Source organism: Octodon degus, unplaced genomic scaffold, assembly GCF_000260255.1.
Source record: "Octodon degus isolate 3935 unplaced genomic scaffold, OctDeg1.0 scaffold00052, whole genome shotgun sequence".
Taxonomy (NCBI): Eukaryota; Metazoa; Chordata; class Mammalia; order Rodentia; family Octodontidae; genus Octodon; species Octodon degus.
In genome coordinates this window covers 2,032,685-2,047,186 of record NW_004524628.1, presented here as the reverse complement: position 1 = coordinate 2,047,186, position 14,502 = coordinate 2,032,685, and the positions used below count along the sequence as shown (strand labels likewise).

The 14,502-nt window shown below is 47.5% G+C and overlaps 1 protein-coding gene across 1 annotated transcript in view; it reads left to right on the top strand.

The window, feature by feature from the left end:
• Nucleotides 1–509: 509 nt before the first annotated feature.
• Nucleotides 510–14,502, top strand: part of Mertk (MER proto-oncogene, tyrosine kinase) — a 120,506-nt gene continuing 106,513 nt past the window's right edge. The window contains exon 1 of the mRNA XM_023717364.1: nucleotides 510–707. The gene's annotated coding sequence lies outside the window, so the exon portion shown is untranslated. The remainder of the gene's footprint in view (nucleotides 708–14,502) is intronic.

Here is a 14,502-nt window from a genome sequence, read left to right as displayed (position 1 = left end):
GCTGGGAAGGACAACAGGCACTACGGGCACAAGGAGAATGCTGGGAAAATACTAGCCATGATCACCAATGGTTCCTTTCTGTACTTCTGAAATCAAATCTGGGAGTAGTCCTTGCTCCTAAACAAAAGCGCTTTAGGTTGTATTTCCTACGAGTTGGAGGAGCAGAACCCACGCAGAGCCTGGCAGTTCTGAGCCTGGCACCACCCACACCTTGCCTCACTGACGTCAGTCTTGATGCGTGGCAGGACAGCTGCCTTTGAGATAGGGTCTGCCTTTGTAGTTTAGGCTGACCTTGAATTCGCAGTGATCCTGCTGCGTGAGCCTCTGGGGAAGGTGTGGGGATGAAGTCCAGGTCCCCTGCTCAACTTTTCCCACATGGCTACTCCAGATGGGTTGGGCTGTGCGTGTGCTTTTGTGTTTGTTTTGGTTTTGGTTTTCTGAGTGTTGGCATCCAGCTCATCCTTTTGAGCAGCTGAACGTTGTGCTGTGCAGAGTGGGCTTGCGGAGAAGTAGAGAGCAGGGAGCCCACAGGCGCTCGTGGTGGCAGGTGCTACCTGAGCCCTTGGGGACACCAGGCAAGGCCCTGACTCCTCTTCCCTGGAATGCAGGGCGTTTGCTAACCTCTGTCTAGAGGAGATAATCCCGTTCCCTCTCGTTGCTCCAGCACTTCTTCCATCAGCCAAAGGACTGACCCTACAGCCTGGCTGGTGAGTTTTCCAATAGGGCCTGCGGGCTCCTTTTGGAAAGTAGGAATATGGTATCAGGGAGCCAGTCACTTTCGGAGCTTTTGTTTTCTTTGTCTGAACTGTGGCTGTGAAACTGGGTGGGAGGTTTGTTTGTTTATTTTGCCTTCCTTTGAGATAGGGTCTCCGTTGAATTCACAGTGATCCTACTGCCTCAGCTTTCCATGTGCTGGAATTACAGGCATGTGCCACCATGCCTGGCTCAGGTGGGAGGTTTTTCACCATGAGGATGGCCCTGCAGCTCACACCTTGGCCCCAGCAGCACCCTGAGCTGCCCCACTCCGCAATCTGGACTGCCAGGATGCGGTGGGTGTGGTGGTGTGCGAAATGCTGTTTCCAACCCAGATCACATCAGGCTGTGGTGGTGTCTTAAAGTGATACATTTTAGTAGAACTTTTATTTATTTTAAGGAGAAAAAAGATTAAATAGCGATGAAACAGTTTCAAAATAGGTCAGTAGGATGTTTATAATAATTAATACATTGCATATTGTTATCTCTGTAATAGTTATTCAGAGGATAAGATGCAGACATGATAGCTTGCCTAAACAATATTAGTACAAACTTTTATTCTCAGTGAACTAAGAGAAAGTAGCTGTATATCTATCCTAACTCTTCTCTCTCTCTATATATATTTTTTCCTCCCACCCTTGATAAAGGTACCTTATCTGTCACATTTCCTTGAGATTTCTAAAGTATGTTCTTCCTTTTGGCCTGCTTCCTCCACCACCAGTGCTTCCACCAGCTGACGGTAAAATGGATTTCCTATGAATCTTGAGGGTGGCAGTCTAGGACAGAGGTAAAATAGAACACAGAGTGTTCGCTTTATGTTTAGACCAAGGTCATGTGTGAGAAGTTTTACATTAAAAGCTAAGGATAGCTGAGAGACTTAAGCTTGGAGAAAATCCGTTTTTACCTTGTGAGCTCAATGCATGGCAGTCCATCTCAGGCTTGTGTGTTCCTCCTTGTCCTCAGTCAGGGCCTTCCAGAAGTTTCTCAGTTGGTTCCTTCATAGAGCTAGCTTCTGTGGAGTGGGCCACGGCCCAGCAAGATGTGACTAGCATGGGGTGAGTGCCCTGCCAGGCTCACCCCAGCTGGCTTGTTCTAGTCACTCAGGCCTCAGTTGGTTCAGAATCAGGCAAATGCTTTCTGACTGCAAATTGCTTTTTCTCAGGGACTGTAGTTACCTCAGCATTGGAGGACAGTAAACATCTTAGAATTTGCCCTCTCTAAGCCTTGTTTATTTTAGTGAAGTGATTGTTTTGCTGTTTTAAGCCTTAGGGGCTTCTTAAAACTGTTAAAATAGATAGACTTGGGTAGAGTTCTGAAAATAGTGCTTTTCACCGAGAGCCTGCTGGCTTTCTGGAAGTGGCTTCCCAGGCGGCCTGGCTGACAGCTCTGGGAGCTGATGAATATTCATCAAGCCCCAGCACTGCCTTATCTGAGGGCTGCTTTTCCACACAGGAAGTGGAACCCGCCCAAAGCCTTTTGACAATTCTGGCACGTGATTTCTGCGGATGAAAACAATATTCCCGTGCAAGTTTTGGAACAAAGAAAAAAAGAAAAGGATAGAAAGAACCTCGTGAGATTCAGTTTCAGTTAAGAAACATAACCACGTTGGGGGACCAAAGATGTAGGTCTTCATCGGAGCTGGGATGTTAATTTACACAGACAGCTGGAGCATAGGGCCTCCTCTTTCCAAATCCAGAGACCTTGTTTGTCAGACCTGAAGGAGGAGGGAGTGGGACACCTCCTCACACTGAGGCGCTGGACACAGTGCTCTGAGCCTTGCCCTGATCCTGGATGTGGACATTGTTAGGTGTCAGCCTGCCTGGGGACAGAGGCTGAATGCACAGCCGGTCCTTAAACCTGAGTCCTACTGGTGCGTTATTTACTTACGGCAGCTGCTATCTGTTCCCCCAGTGAAGTGTCCCCTCCAGCTCTCACTGGAGCAATGGGGTGGTCTCAGATCACAGAAATGTCCTGAGAATACTGTACCACCCCAAACCATTTATAACCTCCAGATCTGCTGGAGCATGGCCTCTTGGGTTCTGGGAGGCAGGGAGAAGGACAAATCCTTCCTGGGGTGGGTGGAGAGGATCTGGCCTCCAGGGAGAACAGACTTCTCAGGCTCTGGGAGAGTATTTTTGTTTGTTTGTTTGTTTTTTGTTTTTGAGGAAGAGGAAGCTGGCAATCAAACCCAGGGTGTCCTGTATTCCAGGCAAGGGCTCTACCCCACTGAACTACATGCCGGGTCCCAGGAGCGATGTCGTCTTAAGTAGTCTATGAAACCAATTGTAAGGTGGAATTTTATATTTGGAAATGTTAAAAAAAAATATTTTGTAATATGCATCATAGACTATTAACCTCCTAAGTATTGGAGCAGGAGAATGAGGCGGAGACAGATAGCTCCAGGGCAGGGACTACCCCTTGGGGTAGGCCACCTACAAATCCTTTTCAAAACCCAGAAGCCTGGGCCCCACCGGGGCCCTAAGGACCTAGGGTGTAGGGGTGTAGGCCTGCTGTGTATGTATCCTGGACACCCGTGTCATGCCTCACCGCTCACCACAGGGCCAGTGTGTCTGATGGCTGATACCTGGGCAGGACTGAGGGTCTCGCCTCCTGTTCCAGGAGGGTGTTTAGCCAAACCTGGCTGGCCACCCAAGAGGGCTTACAATAGCTGCATGCCCCCAAGGCAGGTCTGGCGGGTGGCTGCTCAGGCCAGGTGCCCTTGTGGTTTAGGAAGCGTGGGAGGATCACAGGGCGCAGCATCTCACCTAAGCCAGTTCAGGGGGCAATGCCCCCTAATCACAGAGTCTGACTGGCACTTATCAAGGCCTGACTTACTCTTTTAACCATTACGGCTTTTCTTCCTCACCTACTCTTTGTCCCTTATACTCAGCTCTTGTTACAAGATATTTGGGATGCACAGAAGGATTGAGCGGGTAGTAAGGCTCACTCAGCATGGAAGTCATATATCAGTGACGGAGTGAAGGGTCCTTTGCTCCCTCTGTTCTCACCCGCTCACCCCTTGCAGAGAGAACCCCCACCCAACATGGGGCACCTTTATCCCTGGGTGGCTTTATCCTTTGGCCACGCATGGCTGTGTTGGCACCATTTTGCTGTATGTCATCTAGGGTTTCCACTTGCCTCCATATATCAGAAAACCTCATTTTGGTGGCTTCCCCAGGCTGGGTTGAGACAGCGGCTACCTGCTGGAAGCAAGGGCCTGGCTCTTACCTCTGCCCTCTTCAGGGAATGGCTTTAGAGTTCATTGTCTCAATGTGGCTGTTGCATCTCCAGACATCTCATTTGTGTTCAGGCAGAAAGAGGGCGGGACAAAGAATGGCCTCATATCAACTGAGTTGGTTGTTTTTATTGAGATGGGGATAGTTCTATGTGCAGCCCCACGCAGTAGACTTGTGCTTACATTTCCCGGAGTATGCTGGGAAGTGTAGCAAATCCAACAGTGGAAATGCTCAGGTGTGGACAGGTCACGTGCAGCTTTGGCCTCCACCTGCCATCCTGCAGGTGGGCAGGGAGGATGCTGCCGTGGCCATGTGGCCTGAGAGTTTCCTCCAAGGAAACACTGGACTTGCCAGGAATACTCCCGAGGCCAGCTGTAGCTGGTTGAGACCACATGGGCACCATGCCCACACTTGCTGGCCCATTGAGGCCCTTGATGTGTTCCACCCTCAGCACCATCGCCTGGGGCTCAGGAGCTGGGGTCTGCCCAATGACAAGGTGGCAGCTGCGAGAAGCCAGCTGAGCCCAGGCCAGGGCTAGACCTGTGAGCACAGCATTCTCCTTCAGAAACCTGGGACAGCGCTCAGTCTGCTGAGCTATACCGCCGGCCCTTGGTTTAGGTTCTTGCATCCGTAAGTGTATGTCTTGACCGCTTCCAGCTGCGAGTTCTCCATGTACTCCTTAGTCCTCATTCTCTTATTCTTGTACGACAGTAACAGGACTGAAAAGCTCCAAAAATAGTTCCACAGGTCCCAGAAACTTTGTCTATCTGTGTGTGTGTGTGTGTTTGTCTGTTTTCTGGTCTCTTTCCTTCTGTTCAGATTGGATACTTTTCAGATTGGATACTTTTCAGATTGGATACTTTTCTATTGCTGGGTTTTTCAGCACATGGGATATTTTTCTGGACAGCTTTTCTTTCTTCGGTTGAACCTGTGCAGTGAGTCTTTTATTTTTATTTTTATTTATTTATTTTTTGAGTTTTATTTTGGTCATTGTGTTTTTCAGTTCCAAAATTCCCATCTGGTTCTCATAGCTTCTGTTTATTTACTGAGACTTTCTACCTCTTTGCTGAGACTTACTCCTGTTGCTTGTGTTTCAGGCATGTGTATGTCTGCTCCTTGCAGAATTTTTATGATTGTATCTGGTTTTTTTTTTTTTTTTTTTGCAAAACCGGGAGTTGAACTTGGGCCCCTGCACTTGCCAGGGAAGTGCTTATTCCACTGAGCCATCTCCCTGGCCCGTATGATTGTATCTTGAAAGGCTTTTTCAAGTAATTCTATCATAGTGTGGGTTGGTTTTTTTTTTTTTTTTTTTTTTTTTTTTGCTTTGAGATAGGAATTTTTTATGGAAATCTAGACGTGCGGGTATTAGGTTGCGACCCTCCGGGTCTGATTTAGATCCCTTTGCTCTGGTTTTCTTGGAGCTGCTCTGGTGGAGATGGGTCTGCTGCCCTGATGCTGCCTAGTTGGGTCTAGATCTATGTCTTCCTGCTGCAGGCTGAAGCCCTTTGATCCCCGATACCCGCCTTGATGGGAAGGTGAGAAGCCTCATGCCTTGTTCTAGCTGGCACTAGGGAGGGAGGGCTGGCCCTGCTGGGCTAAAGTAAAAGCTCTGGAGTCTTTCTAGCCTCTGATTCTACCCCAGTGTGAAGGAGGAGGGGTACTGCATGCCTGTTAACGCGTGCGTAGCGGAACGTTTACCATCTTCACCGTGCTTACGTGTGTAGTTCAGTACAATTAAGTACAGGGCAAAACTGAAACTCTATAGCCATTAAATAATAATCCCCACCCCTTTCAAACGAGCTCTTGCAACCGCCATCCTATTTTCTGTCTGAATTATTTTGCCTACTCGAAGTCTTTCAGAGTTTTTTAAATGCTTGTTTTCGCCAGGCTTGGTGGTGCACACCTGCAAACCCTGCCCTCTGGAAGGATAAGGAAAGGAAGATTGTGAAATTGCGCCCAACCAACGTACTCTGTCTCAAAATTTTACAAAGAGGGGCTGGAGATGTGGCTCAGTGCAAAGGCTCTGGGTGCTATCCCCCGTATTCCCCTCAAAAGTTCATTTTGTATGTAATGTCCAGTTTGTTTAAGTATATTCTTAAATATACTTAAAAAAAAAAACAACAACAGGAAAGAGCACTCAGCTTCTAAAGAGTTTGGAGAATTCTTACCTTCTATCACTTAGGGAAGACTTTAATAAACTGCTCAGGAACCCAAGGGGTCTGGTCTCCCAGAGATAGGCACAGGTCTTTACAAGGAAATAGCTTTTTTTCTTTAAAGAATGGCTTTTTAGGCCCAGGGAGTTAGTCCACAGTCTAAGAGCCTGCCTGGCATGTGCCATGGCCTGTGTTCGATCCCTGGTAACACATGCTGTGCCAGCCACCAAAACCAGGTGTGGTGGTGCACGCCTGTAATGCCAGGGCTGAGGAGGCTGAGACAGGAGGATCACTATGAGTCCGAGCTGTGTAGTGACACCTTGTACCAATTAAATAAAATGAAAAGATTTTTTAAAAATTAAACAAAAGAATGGCTTTTTAGTTACAGGAACTCAGGACTCTGTGCTGTTGGCATGTTTTGGGGGCATAATGAAAGAGTTAGGCCTGGGGACTGGGAGTCTCTCCTGGGTCTCATGAAGCTACACCTGGACTCTGGAGGAGACTCAACCTCAGCCCTCTGGAGGGAAACTCCATTTCATGCCCCTAGCCAGAAAGTGCTGCCGCAGAGCCGTGCTGTGAAACTCTAGGTTAAGTCAACCCAGTATGTTCATATTTCACTGGAGGGGCCAAGTCAGCATAACTGGTTCCATATGTCTGGTGTTGCCTTTCCAGGCATGACTAGCTGCACTTTTGAAACAAGACAGATCAGGTGTTTTAGGTTATGGAAACAATCACTGCTATTCACTGCGAGTCTGTGCGTGCCAGACACTGCGCAAGGTTTTACCTGCAGTCCTCGCCTCCCGTCGCCTCCCGTCGCCTCCTATCTCTGAGAGGAGAAGGTGTTAATTGTCCCTCTGGTCAGGCGATGGACTGGATGGACAGAGGATTTGCACAAGGTCGTGTGAGGCTGAGCTGGGGCTACAGCTGCCCCTGTGACTCCAGAGTTTTTGCTCTGACCTCCTCCACCTGCAGCCTCCCGTCTACCAAGGCACGTGAGTCAAAACTAGGCTTTCTGGACCCTTGGACAGCACCCCAAAAGCAGGGCAATTCGTGCCTTCGCCTCCGTTCTCCAGAGCCAGAACCTGACCCCGGCTGCACGTTAAAATCACCAGAGGATTTTTTTTTTTTTTTTTTTTTTAACTCTGGGGACCAAGCTGCAGACCAATGAACTTAATCTCTGCCTGCAAATCAGGCACCAAAGCCTCACAGAGCTTTCCTGGGAGAATCTGCTGGGCCTGAAAGCATGGTAGGAGAGGTGGAAGACGCTGATGCACGTCACAATCTGATTCTGCGCACAATCTGATTCCGCGGCATTCTCAAGGCGCATGAGCATTGCGGTCTACTTGGAAGGCTTCTTTTGGAAAGCACTTCTGCCAAGCAGAAGCCAAATAGCCACGTCAAAAGTGCGGGGCAGGGTTGGGGTGACTGTGAGGGCCTTGCTGAAGAATGTGCTCAAGGCCAAGGAGAAGGACACATTTTTTAAATCTTAATTAGAGCCAAAAGGAATGTGGGGGAGGGGCCGAGGGTAGTGACCCCGATGAGCCTCCATGTTCTGCTCAGGCTCAGCGAGGTTGTCTAGCCCGGCTGTGTGCAGGGGTCCCTTCAGCCCCCAGAGCTACCCTTTGTCCTGAACTAAGCCTGAGGGGTGGTGACCTGTGCCTCAGTGGTCCACAGTGAGCTCTGAAACTCGCGCCAGCTGGTTCATGTGCCACACAAACTGAAATTTAAGCACACATCGGAGTCTTGCTTTTTACCCAGCAGCCCTGGGCCGGCTGGGGTCCGTGGGCGAAGTCTGACCCTACCGACACCAAGCTTGATTGGCCGCTTCACTTCCTTTCTGCTGTCCCCAGGGCGTTCTGGGTAGCACCACAGCTGCGACCTCTTGGGCCCTGTGTGGCCCCTACCCACCCACTCTCTTTCCTTTGCCCTAAGCCTCAGCCACATTCTTTCCAGCTTTCACTCAAGGTCGGATCTCCATGTGCAGGGCATCGCTGTCCCTGTGCCCGCGCACAGCCCAGGAGTACCTTTCATCCTGCAGATGGCATCAGCTTGTTTGTTTGTTTTGTTTTGTTTTTTTTGGAGACAGGGTTTCACCATGCAGTATAGGCTGGCCTTGAAAGTGTGTAGCCGGGGCTGGCCCCAAACTCTCACAGTCCTCCTGCCTCAGCCTCCTGAGATCTGGGAGTATAGGTGTGCACCAGAACGCCTGGCCTGGCATATTATTTCCCAAGGGGTCTAAGGCCGGTTGCTACAGTGAAGTTACTGATTACCAGGTACAGTTTAGGGCTGCTCTGTCAGGCCCAGTGATTTCTGACTGAAGGTCACCTTTTTGCTCTCACTAAGAGACACTGCTACTCTTTATTGTTGCAGAAGCCTTTGAGGTACAAACAGCCAAACTGTACCGAAGAGAACATTTTTGTTCTGGTCCCTAACCTGGGCAGCAAGGAAGCCACCGAGGAACACAATTCAAAAATGCCCATCTGGGGGTGCACATGGAATGGGTGGTATGGCAATCTGGGGCCAGCCCTTCCTCGTGGTGAGACTAGGGGGGCAGGGGGTGATCTGGAACCCACCCTGGGAGGAAGCCTTTCTCCTCCCAAGCCCACTCCCCCAGCGAGGCCACCCAGAAGCCTCCACGTGCCTGGGCAAGGTGCATGCCCTGGCAGCCTGTTTACGCTCCACGTGTCCACACTGGCCCGTGAGTGCTTTGTGCAATAAGCAGCGGACCCCTGCAGCCCCCGGCTGGGTCCACACTCTTGCAGCTGCCTTTGAGCCTTCTGATTTGGAGGCTGAACTTCAGAGAACTCGACTGAGAAAGAGGCTGTCCCATGCTGGCGCTTCAGGTTCACCCTTGCTCTGTCCCTGGGCTGCCCTGCCCTTCTCAGGTCTGTGGGATTGAGAAGCAAGCTGGTGGCACACAGTGCCTAGAGGTGGGGACTAGTGGACAGGTTCACCAGGTGGCAGCCTCTGTCAGCCTGCAGGGCCATGCTGGCCAGGCCTCTTTCCCCAGTGCAGAGGGACTCCAGGGCCAGGAGGCTGCTTGGTACCCCCACCCCTGCTGCCTTGGGACCTGCGATTTCAGCTTCCTCGGTGCACCTTGGACTGTGATCAGGAGGCTACAAGTACACCAAAAGGAACTCTCGTTAGGAAAGAGGCCAGCGCAGAGAGATGGAGAGATCCCAGGGGGCCAAGGCCCTTCGCACGACAAGTGCAGGTGCCCTTTCTCTCCAGCGGCAGTCACTTTGCTCCAGCGTCTCCGTTCCCCATGCATTGTCTGAGGTACATACTGCTTATGCATCCCAGCCCCTTTCCCACAAGACATGCTCTGGTCTGGCATCAGAAACTCCTGTTTTTAGCCCAGTGTGAGGGTGTGTGTCTATAATCCCAGCAATCTGGTTGGCTGAGGTGGTAGGACTCCAAAGTCTGGACAGTAATTTAGCAAAACCCTCTCTCAAAATTTAAGACAAATTTTTTTTTTTAAAGGACTAGAAATGTAGCTCAGTGTAAAGACCTTGAAAGGAAGGAAGGAGGAAGGGAAACAGGGAAGGAAGGGAAGGGAAGAGAAAGAAAGGAAAGAAAAGAAATAAAAATAAAAAGGAAAAAAGGAAGTCACTCCTACTTCCAGTGGCCATCAGACCAGAATTTAGAGGAAAGCCAGTAACATCCATCTCAGCAACTCTCAGTCCTGTGCACATCACACCTCCCTCCTTTTTCCCCTCTCTTCCACCCTCCTGCCCTCCTTTCTTCCCTCTCTTCCTCCTTCTGGAGTATGTTGATGGTACTGATTCATGCCAGTGCTTTCCTCCAAGGTCCTCTTTTGCGATGGGGGTCTAGATGGATTTAGAACTCTCTGAGGCTATGCCGTGAAGCAGTGAGCTGCCGCTGGCTCCAGCTTCTGGCTGCAGAATGGCTGGCTAACCACTGAGCAGCACCGTCTGCCAACCTGCCTGCCTTCCTACTCTATGGTCCATATTCGTGGATTTAAGTGTGGGACGTTCTGGTTGGTCACCATGAAAATGGGTTCTTGGGGGCTGGGGAGATGGCTCAGTGGAATAAGCACTTCCCTGGCAAGTGCAAGGGCCTGAGTTCAATCCCCGGTTCTGAAAAGAAAAAAAAAAAAAGAAAATGGGTTCTTGTATCCCTCATCAATCAACTTGGAGTCTAACAGCCCAGTTATTCAGATTCCCCAGATGTCTGAGCCACTGCGGCTGGGTCCCCTTTCCACTGCTGTCCCCTTTCTGGCCACAGTGTCCTTACCTGGATCAGCTGTGCCCTGCTCACCCTTCTGAGCTCTGTGAGCAGCACACTATGTGTTCCGTAGACGTTCACAGCATATGGGCTCCATGCCCTGTGTCACACTGGGCTGGGAGGATTTCTCCTCCAGCCTCTGTGGGAGCTACAGACGGATGTGCTCAGGAGAACAAGAGAGCTCCATGGGGGAAGTGGACAGTGCCCCAGCCACGTGTTTATCAGATGATTGTTGATCATGTCCTATAGGCCTGGCTATGTGCTGGGCAAAGGAGGGGGTGATAGGGACAAAATCTCTGACTGTAAAAGCTGAGATTTGGAATCTAGTCAGTGGCTAGATGTTGACTGCAAACAGGAAGCAGATGATGGGGCAGTTCCCTGCCCAACTCTGGAACTGGGTGGGACCGAATGGCCTCTGAGTTGGCAGTGCAGCTGCTGGAACAGCTGGGCAGCCGCTCTTGGGCCTGAGGGAGCCAGAGTCCATGTACCCCAGGCTGCTCGGCAGCTTTTACTATGAGAAGCCAAACCTCCCATCTTGGCCGCTTCCTCGGTCCACACGATGGAGCAACCTTGGAAGAAGGAATGTGATGTTTATCTTGACTGTCAACTTGGTTGGTTTAACCCAGATTAGTACAGCATGCTCCTGGGTATGCCTGGGTGGGTCATGGGGCATGACCTCGGGGATTATGTCTGGTCCTGGCCCCTTTCTCTCAGGCCTCCTGATTGCTTTGCTTCCTGGCTGTCAGGAGCTGAGTAGCTGTTTGCTGTCATGTCCTTCCACCGTGTTTCTTTCTTAAAGCCTATCTGCTATGGACTGACCCCTGTGAAACTGACCCCAAGTGAACCTGTCCTCCTTAGGGGTCTACCTCAGGTATTTTGTCCCAGCAATGGAAAGTTGGCCAATATGTAGAAGTGCAAAAGGAACAATGTTTAAAATTAATTTTATAGGAAGGCCGGCGAGATAGCTCAGTGGACTAAGTGCCTTCTTAGTTAAGTGCAGGGACCAGGGTTCAATCCCCTGTACCACATGTTGCATTGGCCCCACCCCCGGGGCGTAGTGAGCTGGCGATTGAGTCCGGGCATGGTGGCATACACCTGTAATCCCAGTGCTGGGGAGGCTGAAAACAGGAGGATCACTACAAGTCTGAGCTGCATAGTGAGACCCATACCAAATACGTAAATAAAACAATAATAAATAAAATTAATTTTATTGGTACATCTTAGATACACATAACATTCATCAGATGGCATTGGTACCTGTATCTTAACTCCTTTTCCCCTCCCCATCCCTTCAACCTCTCTTCCTCTCCCTATTTACAAAAGCTTTGTTTCTACCTTTTCCTTCTATTCTTTACTCCTTTCCTTCCTTTCCCCCTCCCCCTTCCTATTTCCTCTTCCCATTTGAACATTTTCCTTCCTTTGTCAGAATACCTCTTATACATTTTGGTCCTTATTGACATTTTGGTTTCTCATACCAGAAGAACAATGTGGTATTTCAACATGTGTGTCTGATTTATTTTACTTAAGAGTATGGTCTCAGGGTACATACGTTTATCTAGAAATGTCTTGTTTATCCTCCTTCATGACAGAGTATATTAAAAACCCATATATTAAAAACCATGTCTTCTTACCCATTCATTCATTAGTATATTGGACCCTTGGGCTGTCTCCGAGATATAGCTATTACAAGCTGCTGCTAGAAACACCGGTGTGCATGTATCATTGTGGTATGATACTTTTAATTCTTTCAAGAAGATACAAAGAAGGGGCCGGGGAGATAGCTCAGTAGAATAAGCGCTTGCCTGGCAAGCTCTAAGGGCTTGAGTTCAATCCCTGGTTCCGGGGGAAAAAAAAAAAAAAAGAAGATACAAAGAAGGGAGTAGCTGGGTCAAATGGAACCTCTAGTTTTAGTTGTTTGAGGAATCTCCACACTGATTTCCACAGTGGTTGCACCAGTCTACACTCCCACCAAGAGTTGGGAAGGGTTCCTTTTTCCCGCAGCCCTGCCAGCATTTGTTATTGGTTGGCTTGTTGATAACAGCCACTTTTTCTGTGGTGAGATGGAATCTCAGTGTTGTTTTAATTTGCATATCTCAAATGACCAGTAAAGTTGTTGGTGGTCATTTGTATATTTATTTGCTATTTCTGTTTCTTTCTCTGAGAAGTGTGTATTCATTTCAGATTTTGGGATTGGATCTTTAAATTTGAAGGGTCTGATTTTTTTTGAGCTCTTTATGTATTCCAGATATTAGTCCTTTGTTTGAGGAACAGCTATCAGATTCTTCCCCCACACTGCAGGTTGTCTCTTCACTCAATTGGTGATAAAAGCTTTTTCTTTTTTCTTGGAAGAACCGGGGATTGAACTACGGCCCTTGTGCTTGCTAGGGAAGTGCTTATTCTACTGAGCCATCTCCCTGGCCCTGTAAAAGCTTTTTAATAGGATACTATCTTAGTTGTTGGTTCTTTGTGCTATTTCTTGTGTGACTGGGGTTTTGTTCATAAAGACTTTACCTACAACCATATCTTCAAATGTTCTACCTATTCTGTCTCCGAGTAGGTTTAATGTTTCTGCTGAGAATAAATCTTTGATTCCATTTTGATTTTAGTTCAGTGCATGGTGAGAGACGTTGGTCTAGTTTTAGTCTTTGGATGCAGAAGTTCAGTTTTCTCAGCACCATTTATTAAAGAGACTCTCTTTCTTCCAGAGAAGGTGTTTGGGCCCTTTGTCAATGATGCTGTGGCTGAATGTGTTTGAAGTTGTTTTGTTCCTCTTTTAATCTGTTCCATTGATTACTGTGTCTGTTTTTTCTCAGTACCATGCTGTTTTCATTATAGTAGCTCTATACTATATTTTCAAGTCAGGGATTGTGGTGCCCCCTGCCCTGTTTTTGTTGCCCAGAATTGTCTTTGCTGTTCCTGCTAGGTCTCTTCTGGTTTCAAATAAATTTGTTTTCTCTCATTCTGGGAGGTATGCTATTGGTATTTTGATTGGGTTTGTATTAAATCTGTATAGCAATTTTGGGAGTATGGGCATTGTGAGTATTCTGATTCTTCTTACCCAAGAACAAAGTATATATCTTTCCATTTTTTAATATTCTCTTTGGTATCCTTTTTCAGAGTACTGTAGTTCTCAATGCAGAGGTCTTTAACTTTTTATTAGGTTGATTCCTAAGTATGTCATTTTTTGGATAATATTGTGAAAGGTATGATTTACCTAATTTTCCTCTTAGTGATTTTGTTATTTGTGTATAGGAATGCTATTGATTTTTGAGTGTTGACTTTGTATCCAGTTATGCTATTGAATTTGATTATTGTCTAAAAGTCTTTTGGTGGGATTTTTGGGTCTTTTATGTAGAGCATCATGTCATATGCAAATATTGATAATTTACCTTCTTCCCGCCCTATCCTTATTCCTTATTTCTTTGTCTTGTCTAATTGCTCTGGCTAATGTTTCTAGAACTATACTGAATATGAGTGGTGACAGTGGATATCCTTGTCTTGTTCCTGATTTTAGAATAAAAGCTTTAAGTTTTTGTTTGTTTAGTATAATTTTTTAAAGGAATATAAAACTATTAACCTTTGCTCACCATTATTTACAATAAAGTAAAGAATATACATTATAATAACATTCTGACTACTACAAAGTTGTTTTCCTGGCTTTTTCTGAAAACAGTAACCCAGATACTGAAAAGATTGAGCCTACATGTAAGGAACAAGTTGGGGTCAAGAAAAAACATGCAGGTCAATACTTTAGATTACAAGTTTGTCCACTCGTTTATTCTATGTCCTAAACCGTGAACACCTCCAGCCATTCAGTAGGTTTCCATGAGCCAAGTCTTAAGACATATGTGAATCCTGACTTTTGAGTGCAGATTTCAATTTGCTGTGAAGTAATGAGTCTTGAGGAATTTTTTATGTTCCCTTGTTAAATCTTCCTTAGAGAATTCAAATAAACCAAGTTTTGACTTGCTACCTTATTCAGGTGGGGAAGTTGTTGGTAGAGATAAGATTTTTTTTTCTCTCTCTTTCCTCCTACCGTCAGAAATGAGGATTGAACTCAGGCCCTTGCGCTTGCCAGGCAAACACTTATTCTACTGAGCTATCTCCCCAGC